Genomic DNA, 12,143 nt, shown 5'->3' on the forward strand with positions numbered 1-12,143 from the left:
CTGCCAAGAGGACTTGAAAGCGGGGCAGAATTGCAGGAAACCGATTTCAGGAGGTAGACTGGAATTGCATTGAAAGCATAGGAAAAGAGGCAGAACGTCCACAATGATGCACTTGGCCAAAAAGGGCGTATGCGTTTTTTCCTGAATATATTCAGGAAAAAACGCATACGCCCTTTTTGGCCAACCAAGCAAGCTTGCAAAGGAAATCTGCACTACAATGAAGTCTCACTTCCCCCCGGTCAAAAGGGTCATCTGAAAAAAGTGTAAAATCCAGAAAGGCAGGACAGGCCATGGAGAACTGGGAGCCTTGTTATGCTGATGGGCGGGATGTAAATTGCCAACAGACACTCGGGAGAAGTGTATGGTGTTTCCTGAAACATCTAAAAAACAAAGCAACAGAGCCTAGGGCACTGCCACTTATGGTCTTATAGCTTAGGGAAATTAAAATCAAAAAGACACAGCCACCCCAAAGTTTGGGACGCCTCTGTTTACAAGAACCTCGTTTACAGTACAAGTTCAACATCGCAGAAAGTGAAAAATGGATAAAGAAGTTGTGGTATTTACTTACAAAGCAATATCACTCAGCAATGAAATCTATGTCATCAGGCCCTTAGCATCACAATGAGTGGATTCAGGTATGATGATTCTAACTGAAGTAAGTCACACAGAAAAAGAAACATCATAAGATATCAGTAATACACGGAATGTAAACTTGGCTACACAGGAACTGAATTACAGAACAGAACAGGGTCTCAAATTTAGAAAACCAACTTATGCTTGCTTAAGGGGAAAGGTGAGTTGGGGTGCTGCATAAAACCAGAGATTGAAATGAGCACAGATAAAGTTCCTTAAGTCAAATATGGAATAGACAAGAGCTACACCTTGCTCAACGAAATGGACTCAACACCGCATATTAAACGCCTAAGAATGTGCCTGACTAGTAAGTATCTTAAAACCTATGGATTGCTATGTCTCCGAAAGAGAATCAAGCATGTGTACAGGGGCATAAACGCAGCAGTGATAGGATTGGAGAGGTTCGGTGAGCAAATGAAGACCCTTTGAAGTCATATTGCATGGTACCCATTACACGGGTCTCAACTCTCCAGGTTTAAGGTATTCTTCCTTCAGCTAAAACATGCATGTGGAACCCAAGTATGATCAACCATGTGAACGGGAGACGTGTTCAAATATGTCTCAGTTTTCCTCCCCTGGTACTCGGGTGCAACATTCCAGACGCTTTACTAACACTCTCCCCACTTGGAGAGTCAGTGCCTTTAACCTCCTGTTTGGCCCAGTTTGCAATTTCTGCGGAAGATGAACAGGAATAGCGAGAACCAATGAGAGGCTAGCTGGAGGTGTCTGGACGGGCAAATTTAACTCTCATTTCCCACAAGGAAGAGGAAATAACCAAAGGCTCAGCGTGCCGTACCGGAACCAGATTAGGGCCTGAAGCCATCCTGCGGTGTTGCGGCCAGCTCAAAAGAAAGCGAGTTGAAGAAAGGAGCTCAGGGGCACTGTAATTCACAAACCTGCAGAGTTATAAATGACAGCTATCGTCCAAAAACATACTGAAGTAAGGCTGCCAAGAGGACTTGAAAGCGGGGCAGAATTGCAGGAAACCGATTTCAGGAGGTAGACTGGAATTGCATTGAAAGCATAGGAAAAGAGGCAGAACGTCCACAATGATGCACTTGGCCAAAAAGGGCGTATGCGTTTTTTCCTGAATATATTCAGGAAAAAACGCATATGCCCTTTTTGGCCAACCAAGCAAGCTTGCAAAGGAAATCTGCACTACAATGAAGTCTCACTTCCCCCCGGTCAAAAGGGCCATCTGAAAAAAGTGTAAAATCCAGAAAGGCAGGACAGGCCATGGAGAACTGGGAGCCTTGTTATGCTGATGGGCGGGATGTAAATTGCCAACAGACACTCGGGAGAAGCGTATGGTGTGTCCTGAAACATCTAAAAAACAAAGCAACAGAACCTAGGGCACTTCCACTTATGGTCCTATAGCTTAGGGAAATTAAAATCAAAAAGACACAGCCACCCCAAAGTTTGGGACGCCTCTGTTTACAAGAACCTCGTTTACAGTACAAGTTCAACATCGCAGAAAGTGAAAAATGGATAAAGAAGTTGTGGTATTTACTTACAAAGCAATATCACTCAGCAATGAAATCTATGTCATCAGGCCCTTAGCATCACAATGAGTGGATTCAGGTATGATGATTCTAACTGAAGTAAGTCACACAGAAAAAGAAACATCATAAGATATCAGTAATACACGGAATGTAAACTTGGCTACACAGGAACTGAATTACAGAACAGAACAGGGTCTCAAATTTAGAAAACCAACTTATGCTTGCTTAAGGGGAAAGGTGAGTTGGGGTGCTGCATAAAACCAGAGATTGAAATGAGCACAGATAAAGTTCCTTAAGTCAAATATGGAATAGACAAGAGCTACTCCTTGCTCAACGAAATGGACTCAACACCGCATATTAAACGTCTAAGAATGTACCTGACTAGTAAGTATCTTAAAACCTATGGATTGCTATGTCTCCGAAAGAGAATCAAGCATGTGTACAGGGGCATAAACGCAGCAGTGATAGGATTGGAGAGGTTCGGTGAGCAAATGAAGACCCTTTGAAGTCATATTGCATGGTACCCATTACACGGGTCTCAACTCTCCAGGTTTAAGGTATTCTTCCTTCAGCTAAAACATGCATGTGGAACCCAAGTATGATCAACCATGTGAACGGGAGACGTGTTCAAATATGTCTCAGTTTTCCTCCCCTGGTACTCGGGTGCAACATTCCAGACGCTTTACTAACACTCTCCCCACTTGGAGAGTCAGCGCCTTTAACCTCCTGTTTGGCCCAGTTTGCAATTTCTGCGGAAGATGAACAGGAATAGCGAGAACCAATGAGAGGCTAGCTGGAGGTGTCTGGACGGGCAAATTTAACTCTCATTTCCCACAAGGAAGAGGAAATAACCAAAGGCTCAGCGTGCCGTACCGGAACCAGATTAGGGCCTGAAGCCATCCTGCGGTGTTGCGGCCAGCTCAAAAGAAAGCGAGTTGAAGAAAGGAGCTCAGGGGCACTGTAATTCACAAACCTGCAGAGTTATAAATGACAGCTATCGTCCAAAAACATACTGAAGTAAGGCTGCCAAGAGGACTTGAAAGCGGGGCAGAATTGCAGGAAACCGATTTCAGGAGGTAGACTGGAATTGCATTGAAAGCATAGGAAAAGAGGCAGAACGTCCACAATGATGCACTTGGCCAAAAAGGGCGTATGCGTTTTTTCCTGAATATATTCAGGAAAAAACGCATACGCCCTTTTTGGCCAACCAAGCAAGCTTGCAAAGGAAATCTGCACTACAATGAAGTCTCACTTCCCCCCAGTCAAAAGGGCCATCTGAAAAAAGTGTAAAATCCAGAAAGGCAGGACAGGCCATGGAGAACTGGGAGCCTTGTTATGCTGATGGGCGGGATGTAAATTGCCAACAGACACTCGGGAGAAGTGTATGGTGTTTCCTGAAACATCTAAAAAACAAAGCAACAGAGCCTAGGGCACTGCCACTTATGGTCTTATAGCTTAGGGAAATTAAAATCAAAAAGACACAGCCACCCCAAAGTTTGGGACGCCTCTGTTTACAAGAACCTCGTTTACAGTACAAGTTCAACATCGCAGAAAGTGAAAAATGGATAAAGAAGTTGTGGTATTTACTTACAAAGCAATATCACTCAGCAATGAAATCTATGTCATCAGGCCCTTAGCATCACAATGAGTGGATTCAGGTATGATGATTCTAACTGAAGTAAGTCACACAGAAAAAGAAACATCATAAGATATCAGTAATACACGGAATGGAAACTTGGCTACACAGGAACTGAATTACAGAACAGAACAGGGTCTCAAATTTAGAAAACCAACTATGCTTGCTTAAGGGTAAAGGTGAGTTGGGGTGCTGCATAAAACCAGAGATTGAAATGAGCACAGATAAAGTTCCTTAAGTCAAATATGGAATAGACAAGAGCTACTCCTTGCTCAACGAAATGGACTCAACACCGCATATTAAACGCCTAAGAATGTGCCTGACTAGTAAGTATCTTAAAACCTATGGATTGCTATGTCTCCGAAAGAGAATCAAGCATGTGTACAGGGGCATAAACGCAGCAGTGATAGGATTGGAGAGGTTCGGTGAGCAAATGAAGACCCTTTGAAGTCATATTGCATGGTACCCATTACACGGGTCTCAACTCTCCAGGTTTAAGGTATTCTTCCTTCAGCTAAAACATGCATGTGGAACCCAAGTATGATCAACCATGTGAACGGGAGACGTGTTCAAATATGTCTCAGTTTTCCTCCCCTGGTACTCGGGTGCAACATTCCAGACGCTTTACTAACACTCTCCCCACTTGGAGAGTCAGCGCCTTTAACCTCCTGTTTGGCCCAGTTTGCAATTTCTGCGGAAGATGAACAGGAATAGCGAGAACCAATGAGAGGCTAGCTGGAGGTGTCTGGACGGGCAAATTTAACTCTCATTTCCCACCAGGAAGAGGAATTAACCAAAGGCTCAGCATGCCGGGCCGGAACCAGATTAGGGCCTGAAGCCATCCTGCGGTGTTGCGGCCAGGTCACAAGAAAGCAAGTTGAAGAAAGGAGCTCAGGGGCACTGTAATTCACAAACCTGCAGAGTTATAAATGACAGCTATCGTCCAAAAATAGACTGAAGTAAGGCTGCCAAGAGGACTTGAAAGCGGGGCAGAATTGCAGGAAACCGATTTCAGGAGGTAGACTGGAATTGCATTGAAAGCATAGGAAAAGAGGCAGAACGTCCACAATGATGCACTTGGCCAAAAAGGGCGTATGCGTTTTTTCCTGAATATATTCAGGAAAAAACGCATACGCCCTTTTTGGCCAACCAAGCAAGCTTGCAAAGGAAATCTGCACTACAATGAAGTCTCACTTCCCCCCGGTCAAAAGGGCCATCTGAAAAAAGTGTAAAATCCAGAAAGGCAGGACAGGCCATGGAGAACTGGGAGCCTTGTTATGCTGATGGGCGGGATGTAAATTGCCAACAACCACTCGGGAGAAGTGTATGGTGTTTCCTGAAACATCTAAAAAACAAAGCAACAGAACCTAGGGCACTTCCACTTATGGTCCTATAGCTTAGGGAAATTAAAATCAAAAAGACACAGCCACCCCAAAGTTTGGGACGCCTCTGTTTACAAGAACCTCGTTTACAGTACAAGTTCAACATCGCAGAAAGTGAAAAATGGATAAAGAAGTTGTGGTATTTACTTACAAAGCAATATCACTCAGCAATGAAATCTATGTCATCAGGCCCTTAGCATCACAATGAGTGGATTCAGGTATGATGATTCTAACTGAAATAAGTCACACAGAAAAAGAAACATCATAAGATATCAGTAATACACGGAATGTAAACTTGGCTACACAGGAACTGAATTACAGAACAGAACAGGGTCTCAAATTTAGAAAACCAACTTATGCTTGCTTAAGGGGAAAGGTGAGTTGGGGTGCTGCATAAAACCAGAGATTGAAATGAGCACAGATAAAGTTCCTTAAGTCAAATATGGAATAGACAAGAGCTACTCCTTGCTCAACGAAATGGACTCAACACCGCATATTAAACGTCTAAGAATGTACCTGACTAGTAAGTATCTTAAAACCTATGGATTGCTATGTCTCTGAAAGAGAATCAAGCATGTGTACAGGGGCATAAACGCAGCAGTGATAGGATTGGAGAGGTTCGGTGAGCAAATGAAGACCCTTTGAAGTCATATTGCATGGTACCCATTACACGGGTCTTAACTCTCCAGGTTTAAGGTATTCTTCCTTCAGCTAAAACATGCATGTGGAACCCAAGTATGATCAACCATGTGAACGGGAGACGTGTTCAAATATGTCTCAGTTTTCCTCCCCTGGTACTCGGGTGCAACATTCCAGACGCTTTACTAACACTCTCCCCACTTGGAGAGTCAGCGCCTTTAACCTCCTGTTTGGCCCAGTTTGCAATTTCTGCGGAAGATGAACAGGAATAGCGAGAACCAATGAGAGGCTAGCTGGAGGTGTCTGGACGGGCAAATTTAACTCTCATTTCCCACCAGGAAGAGGAATTAACCAAAGGCTCAGCATGCCGGGCCGGAACCAGATTAGGGCCTGAAGCCATCCTGCGGTGTTGCGGCCAGGTCACAAGAAAGCGAGTTGAAGAAAGGAGCTCAGGGGCACTGTAATTCACAAACCTGCAGAGTTATAAATGACAGCTATCGTCCAAAAATAGACTGAAGTAAGGCTGCCAAGAGGACTTGAAAGTGGGGCAGAATTGCAGGAAACCGATTTCAGGAGGTAGACTGGAATTGCATTGAAAGCATAGGAAAAGAGGCAGAACGTCCACAATGATGCACTTGGCCAAAAAGGGCGTATGCGTTTTTTCCTGAATATATTCAGGAAAAAACGCATACGCCCTTTTTGGCCAACCAAGCAAGCTTGCAAAGGAAATCTGCACTACAATGAAGTCTCACTTCCCCCCGGTCAAAAGGGCCATCTGAAAAAAGTGTAAAATCCAGAAAGGCAGGACAGGCCATGGAGAACTGGGAGCCTTGTTATGCTGATGGGCGGGATGTAAATTGCCAACAGACACTCGGGAGAAGTGTATGGTGTTTCCTGAAACATCTAAAAAACAAAGCAACAGAACCTAGGGCACTGCCACTTATGGTCCTATAGCTTAGGGAAATTAAAATCAAAAAGACACAGCCACCCCAAAGTTTGGGACGCCTCTGTTTACAAGAACCTCGTTTACAGTACAAGTTCAACATCGCAGAAAGTGAAAAATGGATAAAGATGTTGTGGTATTTACTTACAAAGCAATATCACTCAGCAATGAAATCTGTGTCATCAGGCCCTTAGCAGCACAATGAGTGGATTCAGGTATGATGATTCTAACTGAAGTAAGTCACACAGAAAAAGAAACATCATAAGATATCACTAATACACGGAATGGAAACTTGGCTACGCAGGAACTGAATTACAGAACAGAACAGGGTCTCAAATTTAGAAAACCAACTATGCTTGCTTAAGGGTAAAGGTGAGTTGGGGTGCTGCATAAAACCAGAGATTGAAATGAGCACAGATAAAGTTCCTTAAGTCAAATATGGAATAGACAAGAGCTACTCCTTGCTCAACGAAATGGACTCAACACCGCATATTAAACGCCTAAGAATGTGCCTGACTAGTAAGTATCTTAAAACCTATGGATTGCTATGTCTCCGAAAGAGAATCAAGCATGTGTACAGGGGCATAAACGCAGCAGTGATAGGATTGGAGAGGTTCGGTGAGCAAATGAAGACCCTTTGAAGTCATATTGCATGGTACCCATTACACGGGTCTCAACTCTCCAGGTTTAAGGTATTCTTCCTTCAGCTAAAACATGCATGTGGAACCCAAGTATGATCAACCATGTGAACGGGAGACGTGTTCAAATATGTCTCAGTTTTCCTCCCCTGGTACTCGGGTGCAACATTCCAGACGCTTTACTAACACTCTCCCCACTTGGAGAGTCAGCGCCTTTAACCTCCTGTTTGGCCCAGTTTGCAATTTCTGCGGAAGATGAACAGGAATAGCGAGAACCAATGAGAGGCTAGCTGGAGGTGTCTGGACGGGCAAATTTAACTCTCATTTCCCACAAGGAAGAGGAAATAACCAAAGGCTCAGCGTGCCGTACCGGAACCAGATTAGGGCCTGAAGCCATCCTGCGGTGTTGCGGCCAGCTCTAAAGAAAGCGAGTTGAAGAAAGGAGCTCAGGGGCACTGTAATTCACAAACCTGCAGAGTTATAAATGACAGCTATCGTCCAAAAATAGACTGAAGTAAGGCTGCCAAGAGGACTTGAAAGCGGGGCAGAATTGCAGGAAACCGATTTCAGGAGGTAGACTGGAATTGCATTGAAAGCATAGGAAAAGAGGCAGAACGTCCACAATGATGCACTTGGCCAAAAAGGGCGTATGCGTTTTTTCCTGAATATATTCAGGAAAAAACGCATACGCCCTTTTTGGCCAACCAAGCAAGCTTGCAAAGGAAATCTGCACTACAATGAAGTCTCACTTCCCCCCGGTCAAAAGGGCCATCTGAAAAAAGTGTAAAATCCAGAAAGGCAGGACAGGCCATGGAGAACTGGGAGCCTTGTTATGCTGATGGGCGGGATGTAAATTGCCAACAGACACTCGGGAGAAGTGTATGGTGTTTCCTGAAACATCTAAAAAACAAAGCAACAGAGCCTAGGGCACTGCCACTTATGGTCTTATAGCTTAGGGAAATTAAAATCAAAAAGACACAGCCACCCCAAAGTTTGGGACGCCTCTGTTTACAAGAACCTCGTTTACAGTACAAGTTCAACATCGCAGAAAGTGAAAAATGGATAAAGAAGTTGTGGTATTTACTTACAAAGCAATATCACTCAGCAATGAAATCTATGTCATCAGGCCCTTAGCATCACAATGAGTGGATTCAGGTATGATGATTCTAACTGAAGTAAGTCACACAGAAAAAGAAACATCATAAGATATCAGTAATACACGGAATGTAAACTTGGCTACACAGGAACTGAATTACAGAACAGAACAGGGTCTCAAATTTAGAAAACCAACTTATGCTTGCTTAAGGGGAAAGGTGAGTTGGGGTGCTGCATAAAACCAGAGATTGAAATGAGCACAGATAAAGTTCCTTAAGTCAAATATGGAATAGACAAGAGCTACTCCTTGCTCAACGAAATGGACTCAACACCGCATATTAAACGTCTAAGAATGTACCTGACTAGTAAGTATCTTAAAACCTATGGATTGCTATGTCTCCGAAAGAGAATCAAGCATGTGTACAGGGGCATAAACGCAGCAGTGATAGGATTGGAGAGGTTCGGTGAGCAAATGAAGACCCTTTGAAGTCATATTGCATGGTACCCATTACACGGGTCTTAACTCTCCAGGTTTAAGGTATTCTTCCTTCAGCTAAAACATGCATGTGGAACCCAAGTATGATCAACCATGTGAACGGGAGACGTGTTCAAATATGTCTCAGTTTTCCTCCCCTGGTACTCGGGTGCAACATTCCAGACGCTTTACTAACACTCTCCCCACTTGGAGAGTCAGCGCCTTTAACCTCCTGTTTGGCCCAGTTTGCAATTTCTGCGGAAGATGAACAGGAATAGCGAGAACCAATGAGAGGCTAGCTGGAGGTGTCTGGACGGGCAAATTTAACTCTCATTTCCCACCAGGAAGAGGAATTAACCAAAGGCTCAGCATGCCGGGCCGGAACCAGATTAGGGCCTGAAGCCATCCTGCGGTGTTGCGGCCAGGTCACAAGAAAGCGAGTTGAAGAAAGGAGCTCAGGGGCACTGTAATTCACAAACCTGCAGAGTTATAAATGACAGCTATCGTCCAAAAATAGACTGAAGTAAGGCTGCCAAGAGGACTTGCAAGCGGGGCAGAATTGCAGGAAACCGATTTCAGGAGGTAGACTGGAATTGCATTGAAAGCATAGGAAAAGAGGCAGAACGTCCACAATGATGCACTTGGCCAAAAAGGGCGTATGCGTTTTTTCCTGAATATATTCAGGAAAAAACGCATACGCCCTTTTTGGCCAACCAAGCAAGCTTGCAAAGGAAATCTGCACTACAATGAAGTCTCACTTCCCCCCGGTCAAAAGGGCCATCTGAAAAAAGTGTAAAATCCAGAAAGGCAGGACAGGCCATGGAGAACTGGGAGCCTTGTTATGCTGATGGGCGGGATGTAAATTGCCAACAGACACTCGGGAGAAGTGTATGGTGTTTCCTGATACATCTAAAAAACAAAGCAGCAGAGCCTAGGGCACTGCCACTTATGGTCCTATAGCTTAGGGAAATTAAAATCAAAAAGACACAGCCACCCCAAAGTTTGGGACGCCTCTGTTTACAAGAACCTCGTTTACAGTACAAGTTCAACATCGCAGAAAGTGAAAAATGGATAAAGAAGTTGTGGTATTTACTTACAAAGCAATATCACTCAGCAATGAAATCTGTGTCATCAGGCCCTTAGCAGCACAATGAGTGGATTCAGGTATGATGATTCTAACTGAAGTAAGTCACACAGAAAAAGAAACATCATAAGATATCACTAATACACGGAATGGAAACTTGGCTACACAGGAACTGAATTACAGAACAGAACAGGGTCTCAAATTTAGAAAACCAACTATGCTTGCTTAAGGGTAAAGGTGAGTTGGGGTGCTGCATAAAACCAGAGATTGAAATGAGCACAGATAAAGTTCCTTAAGTCAAATATGGAATAGACAAGAGCTACTCCTTGCTCAACGAAATGGACTCAACACCGCATATTAAACGCCTAAGAATGTGCCTGACTAGTAAGTATCTTAAAACCTATGGATTGCTATGTCTCCGAAAGAGAATCAAGCATGTGTACAGGGGCATAAACGCAGCAGTGATAGGATTGGAGAGGTTCGGTGAGCAAATGAAGACCCTTTGAAGTCATATTGCATGGTACCCATTCCACGGGTCTCAACTCTCCAGGTTTAAGGTATTCTTCCTTCAGCTAAAACATGCATGTGGAACCCAAGTATGATCAACCATGTGAACGGGAGACGTGTTCAAATATGTCTCAGTTTTCCTCCCCTGGTACTCGGGTGCAACATTCCAGACGCTTTACTAACACTCTCCCCACTTGGAGAGTCAGTGCCTTTAACCTCCTGTTTGGCCCAGTTTGCAATTTCTGCGGAAGACGAACAGGAATAGCGAGAACCAATGAGAGGCTAGCTGGAGGTGTCTGGACGGGCAAATTTAACTCTCATTTCCCACCAGGAAGAGGAAATAACCAAAGGCTCAGCGTGCCGTGCCGGAACCAGATTAGGGCCTGAAGCCATCCTGTGGTGTTGCGGCCAGGTCACAAGAAAGCAAGTTGAAGAAAGGAGCTCAGGGGCACTGTAATTCACAAACCTGCAGAGTTATAAATGACAGCTATCGTCCAAAAATAGACTGAAGTAAGGCTGCCAAGAGGACTTGAAAGCGGGGCAGAATTGCAGGAAACCGATTTCAGGAGGTAGACTGGAATTGCATTGAAAGCATAGGAAAAGAGGCAGAACGTCCACAATGATGCACTTGGCCAAAAAGGGCGTAAGCGTTTTTTCCTGAATATATTCAGGAAAAAACGCATACGCCCTTTTTGGCCAACCAAGCAAGCTTGCAAAGGAAATCTGCACTACAATGAAGTCTCACTTCCCCCCGGTCAAAAGGGCCATCTGAAAAAAGTGTAAAATCCAGAAAGGCAGGACAGGCCATGGAGAACTGGGAGCCTTGTTATGCTGATGGGCGGGATGTAAATTGCCAACAACCACTCGGGAGAAGTGTATGGTGTTTCCTGAAACATCTAAAAAACAAAGCAACAGAACCTAGGGCACTTCCACTTATGGTCCTATAGCTTAGGGAAATTAAAATCAAAAAGACACAGCCACCCCAAAGTTTGGAACGGCTCTGTTTACAAGAACCTCGTTTACAGTACAAGTTCAACATCGCAGAAAGTGAAAAATGGATAAAGAAGTTGTGGTATTCACTTACAAAGCAATATCACTCAGCAATGAAATCTATGTCATCAGGCCCTTAGCAGCACAATGAGTGGATTCAGGTATGATGATTCTAACTGAAATAAGTCACACAGAAAAAGAAACATCATAAGATATCAGTAATACACGGAATGGAAACTTGGCTACACAGGAACTGAATTACAGAACAGAACTGGGTCCCAAATTTAGAAAAACAACTTATGCTTGCTTAAGGGTAAAGCTGAGTTGGGGTGCTGCATAAAACCAGAGATTGAAATGAGCACAGATAAAGTTCCTTAAGCCAAATATGGAATAGACAAGAGCTACTCCTTGCTCAACGAAATGGACTCAACACCGCATATTAAACGCCTAAGAATGTACCTGACTTGTAAGTATCTTAAAACCTATAGATTGCTATGTCTCCGAAAGAGAATCAAGCATGTGTACAGGGGCATAAACGCAGCAGTGATAGGATTGGAGAGGTTCGGTGAGCAAATGAAGACCCTTTGAAGTCATATTGCATGGTACCCATTCCACGGGT

The 12,143-nt window shown here is 44.0% G+C and overlaps 1 long non-coding RNA gene across 3 annotated transcripts in view; it reads right to left on the bottom strand.

Annotated features, from left to right (window-relative positions):
- LOC307181364 overlaps positions 1 to 12,143 on the bottom strand; it is a 374,608-nt gene that overhangs the window by 285,138 nt on the left and 77,327 nt on the right. For 2 of the 3 annotated variants that reach the window (XR_013826593.1, XR_013826594.1), the window contains exon 4: positions 8,452 to 8,539. The exons of the other annotated variant lie outside the window; for it this stretch is intronic. This is a non-coding gene — a long non-coding RNA (uncharacterized lncRNA). Of the gene's footprint in view, positions 1 to 8,451; positions 8,540 to 12,143 lie in introns of those variants that run through there. 3 annotated transcript variants of the gene reach the window in all.

The sequence above is a fragment of the Stenella coeruleoalba genome (genome assembly GCF_951394435.1).
Source record: "Stenella coeruleoalba genome assembly, contig: scaffold_160, whole genome shotgun sequence".
Classification (NCBI taxonomy): Eukaryota; Metazoa; Chordata; class Mammalia; order Artiodactyla; family Delphinidae; genus Stenella; species Stenella coeruleoalba.